Source organism: Mustelus asterias, chromosome 12 (genome assembly GCF_964213995.1).
Source record: "Mustelus asterias chromosome 12, sMusAst1.hap1.1, whole genome shotgun sequence".
NCBI classification, from domain to species: Eukaryota; Metazoa; Chordata; class Chondrichthyes; order Carcharhiniformes; family Triakidae; genus Mustelus; species Mustelus asterias.
Genome location: NC_135812.1, coordinates 105,685,081 through 105,704,982, shown reverse-complemented (window position 1 = coordinate 105,704,982; position 19,902 = coordinate 105,685,081). Strand labels below are relative to the sequence as shown.

The following is a 19,902-nucleotide window of genomic DNA, read 5'->3' as shown; positions in this document are numbered from 1 at the left end:
TCAGGCTGGCTATAAAATTAAAGTGGCAAAGGGTCAGATTCAAGTTAAGATATTTATTTCGCAATGCTCAATGCTGTTTATTTTACTTGTACAGTGTGGTTTCTGTAGTCGAGAGTGAATTTCCTGTGATGCCTATTAATAAAAATATATTCAACTAAAGCAGTAATAGATAATGCATGGTTGAGCACCAATTAACGATCAAGTCCAAATGCCTAAAATAAATCCACTACTCATACAAAAGGTGTAAACAGAAAACAGAAGTGTGTGATTGATTTAGCCAGAGACTAATTTGCTTGAAATTACAATAGCTTATGACACAAGTTGTATCTCATAGGCATAAAAAATATTGGAATATGAATGCAACATCCGCAATGTGATCGCAAGTGCCAAGATAATCAGAACATTAAAAAGGAAACTGGATAAACATATTAAGAAATTAAAAGGATTTGAAAATTGAATTGCCATTGGTATAGAGTTAGCACAGGCACAATGGACCAAACCATTTGTACTACTAATTTCAATTCCACCACCCTGGGGAAAAAAACCTCTCCTTGGCCTCAGACCTCCAATGCAACTTTAACACTATGTCAACAGCTTTGTTTCACAGAGACAACTGTTTGCTTGTAGGTGTATTCAAAAATCAGAAATAGAGTGAAAACCCATAATCAAATGGTGGGGTTGAAATTACATCAAAAGAAAGAGACTGGCAGTTCTATAGTGCCTTTCCACAACCACCAGATGTTCCAAATGATGCACTTTTAAATGTATTCACTATTATAAGGAAGGAAACAGAGCAGCTAATTTATGCACAACAAGCTCCCACAAACAACAATGCCATAATGAACAAATAATTTGTGTTTTGTGATGTTTGTTGAGGGATTAATATTGACCCAGACACCAGGGATAACTTCCCTGGTCTTCTTCAAAATGATGCCATGGGATCTTTCATATCCATCGGAGGAGACAGATGTGGCCTTAGTATAATGTCTCAAACAAAGATGGACAATGCACTGGAGTGTCAACCTAGATTGATGGGCTCAACTCCTGGAGTGGGACTTGAATTCAACATTCTGCTTCAAGAGGCAATAGTGCTACCAACTGACCATAACTGATGCACACCTAACCACAAGAGCTCATCATCATTCACAAACACTTACATCTCTGGCTAATGATGGCCACTGAATACCTTGACTGAAGTCTTTATCAGTCATGCCCAATCGTAACTTAGTAGACTACTAGAACAAATAATAGTATTTACCAAGCGATGTTACATTCAAAAGCACACTGAACAAGTTCCATAGTCCAAGACACCCCTTTGCACTCTATCAAGAGAGATAATGCTTGATTCCTATTATTGATTTTTAAACTGATGTTTAAATGTCTGCTTTCTTAATGATGGGTCAAAGATCAAAGCAAGCTGCACAACTGAAAGTACTTACTTTCAAAATGCACTATTTTTCACAAACTTAAAATATTACAATAGTTCTCATCTCCTAAGATCGCTAAACTAGCTAGAAATGTTAAATGGTTACCAGCTCCCAATAGACTGAACTACATTATAAATTTTATTTTGAACAATTATGTAGGGATAAGAAATATGCAAAGCATTAAGGAAAAGCCTCATCCATGTGGGGTAAAACAACTTTTTCAATACCAGAATAAAACTTGATTTCATCCATTGTAATGAGGGGGGGGGAGAGGAGCTGAATGCCCCTAAAAACTAGAAAGACAACTTATAATTTCTGATCAGATCTGTAAATCATAAATAGATGAAGAGTGAGGTGCAGTGAATAGCGGGAGCATGCAGACCTTGGTGGGATGAACCAAAGAGATAATGGGGTGTAGGGAGATTCCAATAATTCAGGTATGGGGTGAGGAATGGGAGCTCTAATGACCCAGGTGTGGATGAAGTATGACCCAGATATGAGAGGAGTGATTCAGTGATCAGACTGTGGCCAGAGAAGGGATCTAGTGATCCCAACACCAGGTGAAGAGAAACGATAGTGATCTTAGTGAGGAGTCTCACTTTGATAAGGGAAAAAGAGTGATCATGATCAGGATAGGGATGGGGGATCCAGTGGCCAAGGTATGGGTGGGGAACCCAGTGGCCAAGGTATGGGTGGGGAACCCAATGGTCAAAGTACGGGTGGGGGATCCAGCGGCCTCGGCACAGGACAAGGAGCGATCCAATTACCTTGGCGAGGGAGTAGGAGTGATCCAGTGGCTTTGGCATGGAAGGAGGAGCGATCCAGTGATCTCGGCACAGGAGGAACAATGATCCAGCAGACTAGACGCGAGAGGGGGAGCGATCCTGACCTGAGTGTTGGGTGAGTGATAGTGGATTTGACATGGGAGGGATCCAGTGACCTGTGAGAGAGGAAGGATTGTGCATGAGAATGGATTCAAGTGACATGTGGTAAGGGGTCCGGTGACAGGCATGGTAAGTGATCTAGTGACCAGTATGGATGGTGTTCCTTTGACCTTGTATGGGAATGGATTGATCAGGATGCAAGTAGGGATCTAGTATGGCACAGGGATTCAATGTTTATGGGAAGAATGACCAGTGTATGCGATGACGGGATCCACTGACCTTGTAGGGGGGAGGGGGAAGGAGCCTGGATCATGGTATGAGGATGGGGATCCACTGATACTGTCATGGGATCCAGTGACGGTATGGAGTGAGGGGGTGATCCTGTAACAACATGGGAGGAATAATCCAGTGGTCAAGGTATGGGGTGAAGGGATCCAGTGACCTCGGCCGGCTTGGTGATCCAGTGAGGGGAATAAGTGACCTCGGTACTGGGAGGAGAGGGGAATCCAGTCTGGGGGGAGAAGCGAGCAGGGCCTGAGGAGAAAGCGGGCTGAGAGCCCGGGCTCTCTCCAGCCTCCCCCCTCCCCCGGTCCCTGGGCTCGGTCACTGCGGGATCCAGCCGCTCTTTTAGCCGGCCACGGTGAGGAAGGATGAGAGGGAAGGTAGCGATTACCCCGGCCGAGGGACGGGTGTGAGGGGAGGGAGGGAGGGACACCGGAGCCGGCCGCTCTCCTTACCCCAACACTCTCATGGCTCGAGCCGCCTTCCCTCCAACCGCCCGCCCGGCGCTCGCGCCACTGTCCGCTGACACCGGCGCTGCCTGGGGAGGTAGGGCGCATGTGCGGGGGCTCTGCGCCTCCAACCCCGCCCCCCCTTCGGCGCATGCGCGCGCGGGGGGTGTGCTCCTCCAACCCCGCCCCCCTTCGGCGCATGCGCGCGGGGTGTGCTCCTCCAACCCCTCCCCCCTTCGGCGCATGCGCGGGGGCTGTGCTCCTCCAACCCGGGCCCCCCTTCGGCGCATGCGCGGGGGCTGTCCGCCGCCAACCCCGCCCCCTTCACCCCTTCTCAGACTAAACCAATCGATCTGACCTCCTATCGACCGTGGGAGGCATCATCTTCTTGGCGATGCTGTTTGTTGCACACTCTCTCACCAGGCCAACATTTTGCTGGTACACATATTCTGAATCTGTTTAATACTGTTTGCTTTTTGCTTTCCTCAGTTATTTTACATTACTCATATTTGGGGGATATTTATTGACCTGGTAAACCTCAAAGCTAAAGATGCAGCTTACACCCTGGAAGCACCAAATGTCACTCTTGTATTGGTGTTATAGCAGGCAAAATGCTTCCAGAGGCAGTACTTATGTGCATTTCCAACAACGGTCAATGAAGAAAATAAACAACTGGGGAAATCACTTTTCCAACCCATTACAAACATACGAAATAGGTGCAAACATAGGCCATTCAGCCCCTCTAGCCAGCTGTACCATTTAATAAGATCATGGCCAATTTGTTTGTGTTTCGAATTCCACATTCCCATCTACCCTACGATAATCTTTGATTTCCCTGCTTGACAAGAATCTATCCACTTCCACCACCTTCTAAATTCCAAAGTCGCATAAACTCTTGAGAGAACTTTTTTTTTCCTCATTTCTGCCCTAAAAGGGCGACCCTTACCTATATTTACAGCACTGGTTATGAGGCCAGGGAGGATCATCAAAGCTCTCCCTCTGGGCTTCATAGAGTACAAACTGCCTTATTGAGCTTGCTCAAGTTGAAGCAGCCAAGCCTGCTATTTTACCCAGATCGGTGGCTTAGGTTCCGAGGTGAAGATTACCTGACTGTTAGCCGTGGGAATGGCTCTTGCCTTTAGTGCACAATAAAGAGTGTTGGTGACTGGAAACTGGAACCTGGTTGAGTTGCTACAGCACTGAAACAGACCATTCAACCCAATTAGTCTGTACTGGTGTTAATACTCCATGCATGTGTTAATTTTAATTTGGGAAAAGCTGTTTTCATCTAGCCTATCAATTTGTATAAACAGATCAGCCAAAAGTGATATTGAAGGACATAGGTGAAGGACCTAGAGCAGGTGTCTGCAATCTGCAGCTCCATAGCTACATGCTATCAATCTAACCCATTTTGATGATAATTAAATTGCTTATTTTGTTTTTTGACCTTTTATTAAAAGGTCAAGAAGGTAAGAAAGTATCATTCAATTAACAATGTTTTCATAAAACTCTTAAAATGATGTTGAAATGTGTATCTTGTTTTTCAGTCTTATTGGCATTTGAATAACAGTATTTCAGTTCTTCGGCTAAATTTTTTTTAAAAGGCTCTTTTTAAGGTTACCGACCCTTTGGCCTAGGTTCACAGTGCAACTCCGAACTAAAAAGTAGTAAACAGTAAGATGACTTAGACCAAGGATTGGTAATTAGTTTATAAGCATGGATTTTGAAAGCTTGTAAATTGTGAGGAAGGGAGAGGGAGAGGGGCTGGGGAGGGGCGCTGACTGCAGATAGAGATCTAATGGACGTTTTGGTCCATGGAAAGGAATAGATCAGTAGTCAATGACATCCTGCAGTTTGTTTGTCACAGAATAGCACAGACACAAACCTATTGAAAGAAAGAGGACTGTGTTTGATCTGTCAGTAAGATACTTTATTCCTCACTGGTTTCCTACTTTGACATGATGTTCATCTGCCAAGAACCATCATCTTCCATGCAACATTTGATTATTTCTAGCTGTATAAATCTCAAGTCTTGTTCCTAAATGTCCATCCAGCATTTGTTTTGCAAAAGATGTCAGCAGATATTTTATTAACTGCTTTATCTGATGTAAATTCTGGACTTTGGCTTGTTAGAGATATTCAATCAGTTGGTTGCGCACAGGGTTATTACCTAATCTCCCTTGGCCCATATGAAAAAAAACACTATCTCTTTTGTTTGTACACCCAAGTTCTATGAGGAAATGTTACAATCAATCACAAGTTGGCAGCCTGCCGCCAATGATGCCATCGTTTCAACGTTTTGCATGCAGGCACAACAACAGTGTTGATGAAAAACTCAGCATTGCGGGCTGTATTTCTCCGTCACCCCTCTGCATGCAACTGCTTCAAACTAGGGGTGGGCACCACGACGCTGGTCAGCCAGCGATGCCCATGTCCCATGGAAGAATTTTTTAAAAAACTAGTTCAGAATGCTCAATCTGAAAAATGTATTTCAATTTGCAAAAATTAAACACAGAATGGTTAAAAGGCAACTGAAAACTGAAGTTTATGTTATGTCCACAAAACAAAATAACAGTGAACCGACGGCTGGGATAACGTGTTCAGAAAGAACATTAGCTTCCTGTTTGTTTGTAATGAGACTATTGCAGCTACTTATAAAGAACAGGAAATTATCCCCCAAACAACAAATGATGTCTATGTTCTATGGCTGAGTGGATGAATTATTGTGCTTATGCTTTTAGAATGTTAGGCTATCAAAACAGAAACATTAGCATTATCTTCAGTATGAGATATTTCACAGGTAGAAGAAGACATGGAGGATAAGGATGATTTATGATTTTTTTGCCATCCAAGCGAGCAAACAATATCTGTTCCTGAATGTTTACCAATGTAATGTTCACGAAGGGGCCCACTGGAATAGCTTGGAGTGACTTCACTTTCAGTTTCTCCTCCCTGTGGGAATGTATAGCCCCTCCCACACACCCATGACACTGTCAGGTTTGAGACCATAGCACTTTTGGCAATTATTTGCACTGAGATAAAACAGGAGTGGGCCATTCAACCCATTCTGTAAATTCACCTGCTCAGCTTTGCTCTATATCCCTTCTCACCCTTACCCATCAATCTGTCAACCCTTCTGTCAATCTCAATTGAAAATTTCAAATGATCCCCCCACAGCCTTTTGAGAGAGAGAGAGAGAGTTCCACATTTCCACTACACTTTATGTGAAAATATATCCTGATTTCACTCCTAAATGGTTTCGCTCTCATTTTAAAATTATGTTCTCTTTGACCACCAAAGAAAACTGTTTCTCTGTCAAATCCCTTTTATCATTTGAAATACCTCAAATATATCATTACTCAACCTTCCAAACTCAAGGGAATACAAGGCAAGTTTATACAACCTGTAAACTGACAATTATCCTGCAGCTGTGCCTAAAGAAATTCTGGAAAGTCAAGATCACAGTCCATAGAGGGAACAGCTTTCTAACTGTGGCTTCAAAAACAATAATAATTGGTTCATGCAACAAAGTCAAGAGCTATTTCTTGCACTAGAGGTTGAAATCTTGATATTACAAATAATATGCTTGGCTAGCGAAGGTTCTGGTGTAGCAGCAGTTTGCCTTGGCCTTGTTACACACATTTAATTTGTTAATTCCTTCCCATTCATGTAACTCCATCCACTGTCTCATGGCAAAATGTTTTTTTTCCACCTTCTTTAACTGCACCTGCACCAGATACCTGACCTGAACCCCGAGGACAGGGAGGTGACTTGATCCTCAGACTAAGCTAATGCTACTGTTTAATCTAGTTGGACAGAGAGGCATTAACACACAAAATAGCGGATAGCACTCAGCAGACCGGGCAACATTTGTAGAGAGCTAATATTTCAGGTCTGGTACCTCATGAATGACTGCTTCTCCTTTCTGTCCAGTGACTGAATGTGGAAATTCAGCAAAAGAATAGACCATAAAAGCAAAGTCACATCCTCCAACTGAGTGACCAAATACAATGGTTCATGGATTGGGTGGAGCAGCACATTAATGGGTTTTTGTGGAGAATGCAATGACACATTGGAGACACATCAGAATTCCACAGTGGCAATGTCACAATGGAAATGCAAATGAGGATGATGAGGAGCACAAATCTGTTCTGTCAAAATCTGAAATCAAGATGAAATAAAATGAGATGGCAGACAGTACTGACTGCTGCGATATAGACGATAAGATGCAGGAGCAGAGACCATTCGGCCCGTCAAGTCTATTCCACCATTTAATCAGATAATAATTGATCTGATCTGCTGTGTTATTGCTTCCTCACACACTCAATCTTTAGTGCAGTCTTCACATTAATGAGAAGTGGATTCAGACAGCCTTCAATGTTAGGATAAGCACCTAATTTGATTGCAGGAGCATGCCAAACAAAGTGAGGCCTCCTGCAGAGAGGCAGCAATCCAAATCTGGTTTAATGTTAGTCCAGTGCAAAGCTGCATTTTAAATATGTCCAAGCTGTCAGCACTTGGGTATGTTTAAAATTTCAGTATTTGCATTGTTGAGAGGATCCTAATTTTCCCACCACACTCTCCTAACCTGAAGGAAAACATTAACAGGCCTATGGGAAACAGCTGAGGAGTGGGATTAATTGGATAACTCTCCCTAAGAGCCAGCATATTCATGATGCTTCGATTGGCTTCCTTCTGTGTTGTATCATTCTGTTATCCTAGGAAGCCTCGCTGAGGGAAGAGGCTGTGAACAGATATCAAGTTGTACACATCTTGGAACTCCCTGGTATCTGACCTCAGCATGACCCACATCAGTGCACCACCCAAGTACAACAGTGGCGCCAATATCTCCAGGACATTCAGAAGGATTGATGAATGTTATAGGGCTGGATGAAGGTGATGTCATAACAAAAATAAAGTATTATTTGTCAGAACAGGAGTTTGAAATGCTCCCTAAATCAGCAGAATAATAAAATATCTTCATATTTTATTGATAACAGAAATGTAATAGTGATTACAGAACAGTTCTATTAACCTAATCAAGGGGTCTGGCTGGTTTATATATAGAGTCATAGAGGTTTACAGCATGGAAACAGGCCCTTTGGCCCAATTTGTCCATGCCACCCAGTTCTTAACACTAAGCTAGTCCCAATTGCCCACATTTGGCCCATATCCCTCTATACCCATCTTAACCATGTAACTGTCTAAATACTTTTTAAAAGACAAAATTGTACCCGCCTCTACTACTGCCTCTGGCAGCTCATTCCAGACACTCACCAACCTCTGAGTGAAAATATTGCCCCTCTGGACCCTTTTGTATCTCTCCCCTTTCACCTTAAACCTATGTCCTCTAGTTTTAGACTCCCCTACCTTTGGGAAAGGATGTTGACTATCCTTATCAATGCCCCTCATTATTTTATAGACCTCTATAAGATCACCCCTCAGCCTCCTACGCTCCAGAGAAAAAAGTCCCAGTCTATTCAGCCTCTCCTTATAACTCAAACCATCAAGTCCCAGTAGCATCCTAGTAAATCTTTTCTGCACTCTTTCTAGTTTAATAATATCCTTTCTATAATAGGGTGACCAGAATTGCACACAGTATTCCAAGTGTGGCCTTACCAATGTCTTGTACAACTTCAACAAGATATCCCAACTCTTGTATTCAATGTTCTGTCCAATCAAACCAAGCACGCTGAATGCCTTCTTCACCACTCTGTCCACCTGTAAATCCACTTTCAAGGAGCTATGAACCTGTATCTCTAGATCTCTTTGTTCTATAACTGTCCCCAATGCCCTACCATTAACTGAGTAAGTCCTGCCCTGATTCAATCTATCAAAATGCATCACCACATATTTATCTAAATTAAACTCCATCTGCCACTCATCAGCCCACTGGCCCAACTGATCAAAATTCCGCTGCAATCACTATCCACTATGCCACCAATCTTGGTGTCATCTTCAAACTTACTAACCATGCCTCATAAATTCTCATCCAAATCATTATTATAAATTACAAATAACAGGGACCCAGCACCGATCCCTGAGGCACACTGCTGGTCACAGGCCTCCAGTTTGAAAAACAACCCACTACAACCATCATTGTCATCAAGCCAATTTAGTATCCAATTGGCTACCTCACCCTGGATCCCATGAGATTTAACCTTATGCAACAACCTACCATGCGGTACAACGTTGACTGCACTGCCCTCATCCACCTTCTTGGTTACCCGTTCAAAAAACTAAATCAAATTTGTGAGACATGATTTTCCATTCACAAAGCAATGCTGACTGTCCCTAATCAGTCCTTGCCTCTCTAAGTGCCTGCAGATCCTGTCTCTCAGAATATCTTCTAACAACCTATCCACTACAGATGTTAGGCTCACTGGCCTGTAGTTCCCAGACTTTTCCCTGCAGCCCTTCTTAAACAAAGGTAATTTGCCACTCTCCAATCTTCAGGCACCTCACCTGTGGCTGTTGATGATTTAAATTTCTCTGCTAGGGCACCCGCAATTTCCTCCCTGGCCTCTCACAATGTCCTGGGATACACTTCATCAGGTCCCGGGGATTTATCTGCTTTGATGCACTTTAAGACTTCCAGAACCTCCTTCTCTGTTATAAGTACACTCCTCAAGACGTCACTATTTATTTCCACATGTTCCCTAACACCCATGCCTTTCCCAACAGTTAATACCGATGAGAAATATTCATTTAGGATCTCACCCATTGGCTTGTGGATCCACACACAGCTGACCTTGTTGATCCTTAAGAGGCCCTACTCTCTCCCTAGTTACTCTTTTGCCCTTTACGTTTTTTTTTATTCGTGGGACATAGGTGTCGCTGGCTGGCCAGCACTTATTGTCCATCCCTAGTTGCCCTTGGAGGGCAGTTGAGAGTCAACCATATAGCTGTGGCTCTAGAGTCACATGTAGGCCAGACCAGGTAAGGACGGCAGATATCCTTCATTAGTGAACCGGATGGGTTTTTCCGACAGTAGACAATAGTTTTATGATCATCATTAGATTCTTAATTCCAGATACTTTTTATTGAATTCAAATTTCACCCTCTGCCGTGGTGGGATTCGAACTCAGGTCCTCAGAACATTAGCTGAGTTTCTGGATTAATAGTATAGCAATAATACCACTAAGCCATCGCCTCCCCTATGTATTTGTAGCTCTTTGGATTCTCCTTTGCCTTATCTGCCAAAGCAATCTCGTGTCCTCTTGTTGCCCTCCTGATTTCTCTCTTAATTCTACATCCGACAACCTCTATATTCTTAAAGGGATAAAGAGAATAAAAGATATCCAGGAGGGAGCTACTGGAAAATTGAGGGATTTGGATGACAATGAGGCAGAGTTGGATTTACAGTGAAACATACAGAGACAATTAACCCTTTTCAGTTCAGAAACATAGGGAGTGCAGTGAGGTTTAACACATCTCAGTTGCTTTGTTGAAGAATGCATAATGTAGTTCACACATCAATCCTTGTCCTTCTGTGGCAGGCCACCTGAGTTTCAGATCAGTCTCATTCCCCATACATTTCTCAGAACTGACGTTGATTGAAGTCCAGCATCCCACATCCTGCATTGTTCTCATTCCCTGACTGATCGTTGTTTGGTCGGGTCACTGGAGGTCACAAGCCAAGTAGAGTTGGTAATAAGGAACTTCCTGTGACTATTCTACTGCCAAACAACTGACGCAGGCAAAGCTAACAAACCAGCAAAAGAACAAGGTGACATTCAGTTGAAAATAAATTCCAGTATGGCACATCATGGGGAAATAAGAGTATTAAAGGGGCATTTGTATTTGACAAGGGAATGTCTCCATCAATCCATCTGTTAGAATTCAACAGCTGATATTATCATTAGTTCAAACATGGTTTCCGCCTCTCTGCCACTTTGACCATTGAGTTAATGGGATCATTAGATGGGAGGGAGAATTTTGATGCAGTTTAGCAAATCAACCACGTAGTTCAAAAGTTACTGACAGATTTCATCAACTGATTTAGTTTCCCAGCACTGTTGAGTTACATAGAATTATAGTCATAGAGTTTTACAGCACACAAAGGAACCATTTGGCCCATCATGTCTGCACCAACATAGAATTTACAGGATAGAAACATGCCATTCAGCCTCATGGCCTATGCTGGTAGTTATGGTTCACATCATCCTCCCCCCCGCCCCCCCCCCCCCCCCCCCCCCCGCCCCCCCCCCCTTTCATACAACAGAAACATAGAAGATAGGAGCAGGAAGAGGCCATTTGGCCCTTCGAGCCTGCTCCGCCATTCATCACGATCATGGCTGATTGTCCAACTCAATAGCCTAATCCTGCTTTCTCCCCATAACCTTTGGTCCCATTCACCCCAAGTGCTATATCCAGCCGCCTCTTGAATACATTCAATGTTTTGGCATCAACTCTTTCATGTGGTAATGAATTCCACAGGCTCACCACTCTTTGGGTGAAGAAATGTCTCCTCATCTCCGTCCTAAATGGTCTACCCTGAATCCTCACACTGTGACCCCTGGTTCTGGACTTCCCCACCATCGGGAACACTTCCCAGCATCTATCCTGCCTATACCTGTTAGAATTTTATAAGTCTTTATGAGATCCCCCCTCATTCATCTGAACTCCGGCAAAAACAATCCTAACCTAGTCAATCTCTCCTCATACATCAGTCCCGCCATCACTGGAATCAGTCAACTCTATCAGCGTACTCGAATGCAAAGGCACTATTCTGTGGATGCTAGACTAGATTTTCCCAACTTCATCTCCACAAAGCTTCTTTGATTCTATCAGTGCAGACTCAATGGGCCAAATGGCCTCCTTCTACACTGCAGGGATTCTACAATTCTATGATAACTCGAGGTGTTTGGGAAAATAGAGCAGAACCTTGTCGGGAAGGCTCCCCAATGCTTTCCTGGTTTTCTCAGGGTTGGGCAGCCACTGGGAATGGTAAGGTCCGATTTAGTACCAATTTTGCAGCATCGCCTGAACTTTTCCCCAGCCACGTGTGGAGACCAGTAGCTCAGTGGAGGTGGCACTTCCGCAGCAGGCTGGGGGCATGGAGCCTCCACCTCTATCCTGGCATCCATACCAGCTTTGGAAGTCTTCCGTTCTTCTCTCTTGTGTTGGCCATTGAGGGCGCCTTCATGTTGAGGCACCCTCGCAGTCCCTGACCCACCTCAACAGAACCCACTTCTCCTGGTGGGCTGATGAGGTTCCAGAGCTGTCATAATCCAATTGGGCCTGCTGCATCGATGTAGGATGTCAGAGGCACACAATTAGGAGGTGATCACCGAGGAAGATTGCTGAAGCCGTCTCGCTGCCAGTGTGTGCGCGGGAACCCATTTTATCCCACGTCAAATCCCAACATCAGGGTCTCGAAGCCTCGAGTAAGGTCCAGCTCCATGTGCAATTTGGCTTCCAGATTCTCAGCATTAAAGCAGAGACTATGCTTCAAAAGTACATTTGGCTGTAAAGTGTTTTGCAGTGTCTGAGGTTGTGAAAGGTGCTATATAAATGCAAATCTTTCTTTTTGTTGTTAATTATAACCGTACGGTGGCACAGTGGTTAGCACCGCTGCTTCACAGCGCCAGGGACCCGGGGTCCAATTCCCGGCTTGGGTCACTGTCTGTGCGGAGTCTGCACGTTCTCCCCGTATCTGCATGGGTTTCCTCTGGGTGCTCTGGTTTCCTCCCATAGTCCAAAAGACGTGTTGGTTAGCTGCACCAGCTATGCTAAATTCTCCCTCAGTGTACCCGAACAGGCGCCGGAATGTGGCGACTGGGGGATTTTCACAGTAACTTCATTGCAGTGTTGCAATTCTTTAGAGGGATATGGTCCCCGGAAGGGTAGGGGCTTTTAGTTCAGTCGGGCAGCATGGTCGGTGCAGTCTTCGAGGGCCGAAGGGCCTGTTCCTGTGCTGTAATTATCTTTGTTCTTTGTTAATGTAAACCTGCTTGTGACACTAATAAGTAAACTTAAAAACTCAGTGATCATTTTTAAGGGTGATCTCCTGCTCCCCCTGCTGGTCAAAGAAAATTAGCGTCACACAATTCTCTCTCTATCCAATTTCCCATTCACTTCACTTTTCATTTTCAAATCCACAACCTGACAGACCGCTGGCTTGGATTTTATGCACACTATTGCAGACCATAGGCTGGTTCCTACTGTTCATCACCATTTGCGCTCCCATTATCTGAAATGGGAAATCCACCTCTAAACTGTATCCTGTGCAGGAGTCCCAGATAATGTGAATTACTTCAGCGATGGGACTGCTCAGAGTTCCCTGATATCAGTTTCGGATTTTATTCCTACCTTTTCTGTGACAAAGTGCTTGGCATTACACTGCACCACGGTCATGGAAGAATATAAGGATATGAGTGAAAAGAGCGGAAGGCTATGCAGCCACATGAGCCTACTCTGCCATTCATAAGGTCATGGTTAAAATACTACCTCAATTCATCCTTCCCACCTTGCCCCATATCCCAACTCCTTTAGTCTCCAATCTCTTATTGGTAACCGCCGTGAATGCACTGAACTACTGAGATAGAGAAGATTCACAGCCCGCTGAAGAGATCTTTCCTCACCTTAAGTCTGAAATGGCTGACCCCTCATCCTGAGACTGTGACCTTGGTTCCAGACTCTCCACAGTAAGAAGTCTCACAACACCAGGTTAAACAGGTTTATTTGGTAGCAAACCTCACTAGCTTTCAGAGCGCTGCCCCTTCGTCAGGTGAGTGGGAGTTCTGTTCACAAACAGGGCATATAAAGACACAAACTCAATTTACAAAATCATGATTGGAATGCGAGTCTTTACAGGTAAACAAGTCTGAAAGGTACAGACAATGTGAGTGGAGAAAGCGTTAAGCACAGGTTAAAGAGATGTGTATTGTCTCCAGACAGGACAGTTAGTGAGATTTTGCAAGTCCAGGCAAGTCGTGGGGGTTACAGATAGTGTGACATGAACCCAAGATCCCGGTTGAGGCCGTCCTCATGTGTGCGGAACTTGGCTATCAGTCTCTGCTCAGAGACTCTGTGCTGTCGTGTGTCATGAAGGCCACCTGGGAGAACGCTTACCCAAAGATCAGAGGCCAAATGCCCATGACCGCTGAAGTGTTCCCCAACAGGAAGAGAACACTCTTGCCTGGTGATTGTCGAGCGGTGTTCATTCATCTGTTGTCGTAGAGTCTGCATGGTCTCCCCATTGTACCATGCCTCGGGACATTCTTTCCTGCAGCGTATCAGGTAGACAACGTTGGCCGAGTTACAAGAGTATGTTCCGTGTACCTGGTGGATGGTGTTCTCACGTGAGATGATGGCATCCGTGTTGATGATCCGGCACGTCTTGCAGAGGTTGCTGTGGCAGGATTGTGTGGTGTCATGGTCACTGTTCTCCTGAAGGCTGGATAGTTTGCTGCCGACAATGGTCTGTTTGAGATTGTGCGGTTCTTTGAAGGCAAGATGTGGGGGTGTGGAGATGGCCTTGGTGAGATATTCGTCTTCATCAATGACATGTTGAAGGCTCCGGAGAAGATGTTGTAGCTTCTCCGCTCCAGGAAAGTACTGGACGACGAAGGGTACTCTGTGGCATGCCGCAGGGATCGGTGCTGGGGCCTCAACTATTTACCATATACATAGACGATCTGGAGGAGGGGACCGAGTGTAGGGTAACAAAGTTTGCAGATGACACAAAGATGAGTGGGAAAGCAAATTGCGTGGAGGACACAGAGAGTCTGCAGAGAGATTTGGATAGTCTAAGTGAGTGGGCAAGGATCTGGCAGATGGAGTATAACGTTGGTAAGTGTGAGGTTATCCACTTTGGAAGGAATAATAGTAAAATGGACTATTATTTAAATGGTGAAAAATTACAACATGCTACTGTGCAGAGGGACCTGGGGATCCTTGTGCATGAATCGCAAAAACTCAGTTTGCAGGTGCAGCAGGTGATCAAGAAGGCAAATGGAATGTTCGCCTTTATCGCGAGAGGGATGGAGTATAAAAGCAGGGAGGTCATGCTGCAACTGTACAGGGTACTCTCGGCCGCACCGAGAGTACTGTGTACAATTTTGGTCCCCTTATTTAAGAAAGGATATATTAGCTTTGGAGGGGGTACAGAGAAGGTTCACCAGGTTGATTCCGGAGATGAGGGGGTTAGCTTATGAGGAGAGATTGAGTAGACTGGGCCTATACTCATTGGAGTTTGGAAGGTTGAGGGGAGATCTTATAGAGACATATAAGACAATGAAGGGACTAGACAGGGTAGAAGCAGTGAGGTTATTTCCACTTACAATGGAAACAAGAACTAGGGGGCATAGCCTCAAAGTACGGGGGAGTCAATTTAGAACAGAGTTGAGGAGGAACTTCTTCTCCCAGAGGGTAGTGAATCTTTGGAATTCTCTGCCCAATGAAGCAGTAGAGGCTACCTCGTTAAATGTGTTTAAGTCACAGATAGATAGATTTTTAACCATTAAGAGAATTAAGGGTTATGGGGAGCGGGCGGGTAAGTGGAACTGAACCCACTATCAGATCAGCCATGATCTTATTGAATGGCGGAGCAGGCTTGAGGGGCTAGATGGCCTACTCCTGCTCCTATTTCTTATGTTCTTATGTTCTGTCCAGCGTGTCCCGTGTTTGTCTTCTGAGGAGGTCGGTGCGGTTTTTCGCTGTGGCGCGTTGGAACTGTCGATCGATGAGTCAAGCGCCATATCCTGTTCTTATGAGGGCATCTTTCAGCGTCTGGAGGTGTCTGTTGCGATCCTCCTCATCTGCGCAGATCCTGAGTATACGGAGGGCTTGTCCTTGGGGATGGCTTCTTTAACGTGTTTGGGGTGGAAGCTGGAGAAGTGGAGCATCGTGAGGTTATCCGTGGGCTTGCGGTACAGTGAGGTGCTGAGGTGACCGTCCTTAATGGAGATGCGTGTGTCCAAGAATGCAACCGATTCTGGAGAGTAGTCCATAGTGAGTCTGACGGTGGGATGGAACTTGTTGATGTCATCATATAGTTGTTTCAGTGATTGTTCACCATGAGTCCAAAGGAAGAAAATGTCATCGATGTATCTAGTGTATAGCATCGGTTGAAGGTCCTGTGCGGTGAAGAGGTTTTGTTCGAACCTGTGCATGAAGATGTTGGCATATTGAGGTGCGAATTTGGTCCCCATGGCTGTTCCGTGTGCCTGGATGAAGAACTGGTTGTTGAAGGTGAAGACATTGTGGTCCAGGATGAAGCGGATGAATTGTAAAATTGCATCTGAAAATTGGCAGTTGTCGGCGTTGAGTACTGAGGCAGTTGCAGCAATGCCATTATCGTGGGGGATGCCATCCCACCCCCACCATCGGACTCACCATGGACTATTCTCTGGAATTGGTTGCATTTTTGGACACAAGCATCTCCATCAAGGACGGTCACCTCAGCACCTCACTGTACCGCAAGCCCACGGATAACCTCACGATGCTCCACTTCTCCAGCTTCCACCCTAAACACGTTAAAGAAGCCATCCCCTACGGACAAGCCCTCCGTATACACAGGATCTGCTCAGATGAGGAGGATCGCAACAGACACCTCCAGACGCTGAAAGACACCCTCATAAGAACAGGATATGGCGCTCGACTCATTGATCGACAGTTCCGACGCGCTACAGTGAAAAACCGCACCGACCTCCTCAGAAGACAAACACGGAACATGGCGGACAGAGTACCCTTCGTCGTCCAGTACTTCCCCGGAGCGGAGAAGCTACGGCATCTTCTCCGGAGCCTTCAACATGTCATTGATGAATGAACATTTCACCAAGGCCATCCCCACACCCCCACTTCTTGCCTTCAAACAACCGCACAACCTCAAACAGACCATTGTCCGCAGCAAACTACGCAGCCTTTGGGAGAACAGTGACCACGACACCACACAATCCTGCCACAGCAACCTCTGCAAGACGTGCCGGATCATCGACACGGATGCCATCATCTCACATGCGAACACCATCCACCAGGTACACAGTACATACTCTTGCAACTCGGCCAACGTTGTCTACCTGATACGCTGCAGGAAAGGATGTCCTGAGGCATGGTACATTGGGGAGACCATGCAGATGCTACGACAACGGATGAATGAACACCACTCGACAATCACCAGGCAATAGTGTTCTTATCTTTTTGGGAAACACATCAGCGGTCACGGGCATTCAGCCTCTGATCTTCGGGTAAGTGTTCTCCAAGGCGGCCTTCACGACACACGACATCGCAGAATTGCTGAGCAGAGACTGATAGCCAAGTTCCGTACACACGAGGACGGCCTCAACCGGGATCTTGGGTTCATGTCACACGATCTGTAATCCCCACGACTTGCCTGGACTTGCAAAATCTCACTAACTGTCCTGTCTGGAGACAATACACATCTCTTTAACCTGTGCTTAACGCTCTCTCCACTCACATGGTCTGTACCTTTAAGACTTGATTAGCTGTAAAGACTTGCATTCCAATCATTATTTTGTAAATTGAGTTTGTGTCTGTTTGTGAACAGAACTCCCACTTACCTGACGAAGGGGCAGCGCTCCGAAAGCTAGTGGCTTTTGCTACCAAATAAACCTGTTGGACTTTAACCTGGTGTTGTGAGACTACTTACTGTGTTTAGAAACATAGAAAGAAACATAGAAAAACTACAGCACAAAACAGGCCCTTCGGCCCCACAAGTTGTGCCGAACATATCCCTACCCTTTAGGCCGACCTATAACCCTCCATCCTATTAAGTCCCATGTACTCATCCAGGAGCCTCTTAAAAGACCTTATTGAGTTTGCCTCCACCACCACTGACAGCAGCCGATTCCACTCGCCCACCACCCTCTGTGTGAAAAACTTCCCCCTAACATTTCCCCTGTACCTACACCCCAGCACCTTAAACCTGTGTCCTCTCGTAGCAGCCATTTCCAACCTGGGAAAAAGCCTCTGAGAGTCCACCCGATCTATGCCTCTCAACATCTTATGTACCTCTCTTCGGTCTCCTCTCATCCTACGTCTCTCCAAGGAGAAAAGACGAAGCTCCCTCAGCCTATCCTCATAAGGCATGCCACTCAATCCAGGCAACATCCTTATAAATCTCCTCTGCACCCCTTCAATCTTTTCCACATCCTTCCTGTAATGAGGCGACCAGAACTGAGCACAGTACTCCAAGTGGGGTCTGACGAGGGTCTTATATAGCCGCATCATTATCCCCGGACTCCTAAACTCAATCCCTCGATTGATAAAGGCCAGCACACCATACGCCCTCTTAACCACCTCCTCCACCTGTGGGGCTGATTTTAGAGTCCTATGGACCCGGGCCCCAAGGTCCTTCTGATCCTCTACAGTACTAAGAGTCTTTCCCTTTATATTGTACTCCTTCATCCCATTTGACCTGCCAAAATGGACCACTGCGCATTTATCTGGGTTGAAGTCCATCTGCAACTTCTCCGCCCAATCTTGCATCCTATCTATGTCCCTCTGTAACTTCTGCCATCCCTCCAGACTATCCACAACCCCACCAACCTTCGTGTCGTCGGCAAACTTACCAACCCGTCCCTCCACTTCCTCATCCAGGTCATTTATGAAGTTGACAAACAGCAAGGGTCCCAGTATAGATCCCTGGGGCACACCACTGCTGACCGACCTTCATTTAGAAAAAGACCCATCTATACCCACTCTCTGCCTCCTTTGGGCAATCGTGATGTGGAGATGCCAGCGTTGGACTGGGGTGGACACAGTAAGAAGTCTCACAACACCAGGTTAAAGTCCAACAGGTTTATTTGGTAGCAAATACCATTATTATGGTATTATGGTATTTATGGTATTTGCTTATGGTATTTGCTACCAAAGAACAAAGAACAAAGAACAGCACAGCACAGGAAACAGGCCCTTCGGCCCTCCAAGCCTGTGCCGCTCCTTGGTCCAACTAGACCAATCGTTTGTATCCCTCCATTCCCAGGCTGCTCATGTGACTATCCAGGTAAGTCTTAAACGATGTCAGCGTGCCTGCCTCCACCACCCTACTTGGCAGCGCATTCCAGGCACCCACCACCCTCTGTGTAAAAAACATCCCTCTGATGTCTGAGTTTATACTTCGCCCCTCTCAGCTTGAGCCCGTGACCCCTCGTGATCGTCACCTCCGACCTGGGAAAAAGCTTCCCACTGTTCACCCTATCTATACCCTTCATAATCTTGTATACCTCTATTAGATCTCCCCTCATTCTCCGTCTTTCCAAGGAGAACAACCCCAGTCTACCCAATCTCTCCTCATTGCTAAGACCCTCCATACCAGGCAACATCCTGGTAAACCTTCTCTGCACTCTCTCCAATGCCTCCACGTCCTTCTGGTAGTGTGGCGACCAGAACTGGACGCAGTACTCCAAATGTGGCCTAACCAGCGTTCTATACAGCTGCATCATCAGACTCCAGCTTTTATACTCTATACCCCGTCCTGTAAAGGCAAGCATACCATATGCCTTCTTCACCACCTTCTCCACCTGTGTTGCCACCTTCAAGGATTTGTGGACTTGCACACCTAGGTCCCTCTGTGTTTCTATACTCCTGATGACTCTGCCATTTATTGTATAACTCCTCCCTACATTATTTCTTCCAAAATGCATCACTTCGCATTTATCCGGATTAAACTCCATCTGCCACCTCTCCGCCCAATTTTCCAGCCTATCTATATCCTGCTGTATTGCCCGACAATGCTCTTCGCTATCCGCAATTCCAGCCATCTTCGTGTCATCCGCAAACTTGCTGATTACACCAGTTACACCTTCTTCCAAATCATTTATATATATCACAAATAGCAGAGGTCCCAGTACAGAGCCCTGCGGAACACCACTGGTCACAGACCTCCAGCCGGAA

The 19,902-nt window shown here is 45.5% G+C and overlaps 1 protein-coding gene across 2 annotated transcripts in view; it reads right to left on the bottom strand.

The window, feature by feature from the left end:
- Positions 1-3,159, bottom strand: part of tex2 (testis expressed 2) — a 147,203-nt gene extending 144,044 nt beyond the window's left edge. For both annotated transcript variants that reach the window (XM_078225809.1, XM_078225808.1), the window contains exon 1: positions 3,049-3,159. The gene's annotated coding sequence lies outside the window, so the exon portion shown is untranslated. The remainder of the gene's footprint in view (positions 1-3,048) is intronic.
- Positions 3,160-19,902: the final 16,743 nt, after the last annotated feature.